The sequence below is a fragment of the Pantherophis guttatus genome, chromosome 8 (assembly GCF_059756535.1).
Source record: "Pantherophis guttatus breed Tessera chromosome 8, ASM5975653v1, whole genome shotgun sequence".
Lineage (NCBI taxonomy): Eukaryota > Metazoa > Chordata > Lepidosauria > Squamata > Colubridae > Pantherophis > Pantherophis guttatus.
The window spans coordinates 80,565,124-80,570,000 of record NC_142070.1 but is presented as its reverse complement, the minus strand read 5'-3'; positions in this window follow the sequence as shown (position 1 = coordinate 80,570,000).

Genomic DNA, 4,877 nt, shown 5'->3' with positions numbered 1-4,877 from the left:
CGGGTTGTCGTGGAAATGAGGAGATCACCCGGACAAGCCGGGAGGGGGTGGGGTACCCCCTCGGAGGGGGTGAGGTACTAAACTTGTTGTTTATCTCACGCAGGCCCTGCTGGGAGAGTGAAGGGAGAGGGGCCGGATGTTAGCGCTGCAACGCTGGCATAGAGAGCAGAGGAGAGAGAGAGATAAGCTCTGAACTTTTGCCTGCTAAATCCCTTTGAAATCAGGTTGTCGTGGAAATGAGGAAGGGGGGGGACATTCCTGGGAAATGACGAGACAAGAAGCCTGAAGAATGACTTGGAAGATAGCCAATGAGAAGCAGAGAAAGGGAGGGATTGGGGGCCAAAAGGTCAGTCTTGTCCGCATCGAGTCATGATCCGGTGTCTGTGCTCAATTAAAGAAAAGATTTCCTTAAAGATTGGCAGTTTGGAAATTCATTTATTTTGAGATAGCATCGAAGTCTGACACTTATATTGCCTGGACAACTTGTTAGGCTCAAACCATATCCTAACAACCCTACCCTACTGTACCCTACCCTACCTTACCCTACCCTACCTTACTCTACCCTACCCTATCCAAATCTACCCTATCCTATCCCTTTATTGTTTTGCATGCACATAGAGAGCTTCTGCACTAGAGACAAATTCCTTATGTGTCTAATAGCACTTGGCCAAATAAAGTATTCAAATATAGTAGCCAAGGTGGAACAACTCTGGTTTAACTGCTTGTATAGAAGACTAGCATGTGCATGGTGGGTATTTAGTATATGTGAGTAGCATGAACGGAACAAATCTGAAGTGTGGCGTGAACCCCAAAAAGTTTTGCATGGGAGAGAGAGAGAGAGGGAGAGAGAGGGAGAGAGGGAGAGAGATATCATGGTATCAATTTCTGTAGCCATCCATTTGTTCCCTTTAATGCTATTCTCTTCTCTCTGCCCCCAATATGCATTAAACTTCATTAACAATACAAGATTATACGATTTACATTTTATTTCCCTAATGGATGAAAATGAAATATAACCAGGAAGAGAATGCTGGTAATTGCAGAAGAGAAGCTTTAAGCTGTAAATGTTTGCTTTAAAAGCACAAAAAGCTGAACGGATGTTTTGTTTGTTGGTTGGGTTTTATTTTATTTTTTTTTTACAAAAAAAGTGCATATAAACGTTTTATAAAGTGCAGGGGAAATAATACGGATCTAAAAAAAAAAACACTGTCCCGGCACTGTGCTGCCGGGAAAATGTTTGGGAGGAAGACTATGTAGTATCACAGTATTACGAATATGTTTATCATATTCGGTGGGATTCAGCCGGTTCAGACTGGTTCGGTGTTAATTTTAATCTGGTTCGCCAAACCGGGAGTTGCCAGGACTGGCTGACCACGCCCACCATGCCCCTCCCCTCCCAGGAGTCTCCACGCAGCCCGTTTTGGATGCCAGGTAAGTGCAAGGTCCGTGTAGAACCTGGGAAGGGTGAAAAACAGGCCTACCGGAAGTAGCGGAAGTCCAAAAACAGGTCCATTTCCGGCCTCCGGAGGGCCTCTGGAGCCCAGGGGAGGCTGTTTTCACCCTCCCAGAGGCTCAAGGAAAGCCTCTAGAGCCTGGGGAGGGCCAAAAACAGGCCTACCGGAGGCTCAAGGAAAACCTCCGGAGTCTGAGGAGGGCGAAAACATGTCCCCCCACTGTGGTGCAGGAGGCCGAGTCAGCCACGCCCACCATGGCCACGCCCACACAGCAACCGGGCAGAGAACCAGTTGCTAAAATTTCTGAATTCCCACCCCTGATATTTATGGTAACCAACAAGCAAATACCGGGATGCATAACATCAGATGTGTCACTAGAAGGCAAACATCACAAAACTGCGTCTCGCTTATTCTGGCCATGTCATATGGGAGAATTCACGGGAAAAACATCAATTTTGTTGGGAAGAGTTAGCGGCAAAAGGAAACCAGGCCGCCAAAGAACACGGTGCTTGGATACCATCGAAGCTGACACCCGCCAGAGAACAGAACAACTCAAAGAACCCTGGTTTACAACCACAACGGAGCCCAAAATTCCTGTTGTTAAGTGAGACAGTTGCTAAGTGAGTTTTGCCCCATTTTACGACCTGTCTTGCCCCTTTTGTAAGTGAATCATTGCAGTTGATAAGCGTTGTGACCTAGGCCCAAGTAGTTATTACCAGACACAATCAGTCCTAAACAAACATATTTTATTAGAACAGCTGAGAATTACTTCATTCTCAGCTTAGTCCAAATTAATTCCAAAACAAATTCTTCAGAAAAAGTCCTTCAGCCTTATCACCAACCTTTGTCTTCTTTGGCACCCTGCCAAAGGCTTTTCTTGGCAAAGCCCCACGAATGTTCATAAACAAGAGACTCCGACAAGAAACAAATGTAGCAACATTGCTTTCCTACAAAGATCCCAAGAACCGTTGCTGCTCTTTTAAGCCTTCTGAGAGGGGCCAATCATCTCCTGGCCTTACACCCGAGTCGTCCTTTTTGCTTTAGTTACTCTTGCCTTTTGGTAGCTCTGCGCATGTATGCACTAGGAACAGGCTCCTCCTGTTCCTCTGCCTCTCTGCTATCCGCCTCTGGAGGCTCCGGAGTCCACGCATCGCTCCCAGATGGCCCTGGCCCCATCTCTGCCTCCGACGCAGAGCCCTCATCCGGGCTGTCCCCTGACTCCAGGACTGGTCCATTGTCCTCCCCAGTCTCCTCACTGTCTGACTCTGCTGCCAGCTCCACAGGCTGCTGGCGGACCACAACAATACGTTTAGTAACTCGGTGGTTTAAGAGTATCCAGCTTCCCCATGGACTTGGCTTGTGAGAAGGTCACAAAAGGAGATCGCCTTGGGACATAGCAACGGTCCTAAATATGAACCAGTTGCCAAGCATCTTAATTTGGACCGTGGGACCGTCGGGATGCTGCAATGGTCGTAATCTGTGAAAAACGGCCCTTAGTCATATTTTTCAGTGCCGTTATAAGTTTTGAATGGTTACTAAACGAACTGCTGTAGAGTGGTACAGTGGTCTAGAGGTGGAGCTCTCGTCTCACAATCAGAGTCTGTGAGTTCGATCCTAGGTAGAGGCAGGTATTTCTTTCTCTGGGCACACTGGAAAAAACTCTGCATTGGTGACAGGAAGGGCATCCGGCCAGTAAATGCTCAGCTCTATTCGTTTGCTCTGACTCTACCCCAAATTAAGGGATTCCAGAGTCGTAAAAAGAAAAAAAAGAAGCTGTAGATATACTGTATATGGTAGCATTTTAAAAAGGCAATATTGAAACCACGCATTGCTCTGAAATGCATTCCTTTGAGACTCTTGTTGTCGTTTTTATAATAAATTGTTATTATAATGTGTCACAGTTAAGTCAGTATAAAGGAGCCATATTACAACGGGGTAAATAAAGTAACAATTCTATGGTATGTTGCATCTGAATAAATGAATATTTTTCACATGCCATCATGGTAATTCTGACACCCTATCAGAAGACATGATTTATTCCTATTGCTACAATAAACAACAACAAAAAATTGGAAAGGTAATGCAACAGAATTCACTATCATGTTTACCTTACGTTAATCTATTAGATTTAATCAATTAAACTTAATTATTCTATTAGAAGGGACATGGTGGCTCACTGGCTAAGACGCTGAGCTTGTCGATCGAAAGGTGGGCAGTTCGGCGGTTCGAATCCCGAGTGCCGTGTAACGGGGTGAGCTCCCGTGACTTGTCCCAGCTTCTGCCAACCTAGCAGTTCGAAAGCAGGTAAAAAATGCAAGTAGAAAAACAGGGACCACCTTTGGTGGGAAGGGAACAGCGTTCCGTGCGCCTTTGGCGTTGAGTCATGCCGGCCACATGACCACGGACACGTCTTCGGACAGCGCTGGCTCTTCGGCTTTGAAACGGAGATGAGCACTGCCCCCTAGAGTCGGGAATGACTAGCACATAGGTGCGAGGGGAACCTTTACCTTCTTTTTATTCTATTAGAACAGTGGTGGAATTCAAACTTTTCAATACTGATTCTGTGGGCGTGGCTTGGTGGGCATGGTGTGGCTTGGTGGGCATGGCAGGGTAGGATACTGCAAAATCTCCATTCCCTCTCCACTCCTGTGGAAAGGATACTGCAAAATCTCCATTCCCTCTCCACTCCTGTGGAAAGGATACTGCAAAATCCCCATTCCCTTTCCACTCCTGTGGGAAGGATACTGCAAAATCTCCATTTCCACCCCACTCCAGGGATGGCAGGCGATGGCAAAAAGGTTACCGGTGGGCCCAATATGTTCGTTTTTCGCCCTCCCCAAGCTCCAGAGGTTTTCTTGGAACCTGGTGAGGGAGAAAACGACTGCTGGGAAGCCGGTTTCTCTTTTATTTTATTTTATTTTTTTAAAAAAGAGAGAAACAGCTTTGTAAAATTCCATTGTGCTGTACATAATTTAACAGGGATGTTTGATTCTTAAAATTGCCACTAAACTATCGCCCGCTGTCATCGCGGGAACCGTGCTTGGCGAGAGCAAAGGTAATTCCTAAATATATCTTCGGGAAAGCAGGTTTGAATTGGCGCACGCAGCGTTCAAAGCACGGGGAAAGGATTTGCAACAAACAATACATCCCCAGCAAACACGTCCTCCTTGCAGAATGCAAAATATCTGCCGGAGATAATGAGCATCGTAAAAAACCCCGAGACTCCGTGGGATGAATGAAATATCAGAAAACAAACAGATTACACCGTTACCTCAGGATTCCATCAAGGGGTTTAATATTTTGTTACCACCGGTTCGTCGTGAGTGTGCACGATCAGTTCACGCGCCCTCCGCGCATGCAGCCGGCCTCAAAAACGTGCCTAAATAGAACGGCATAGAATCGGGGCAGGTGGGCGGGCCCACC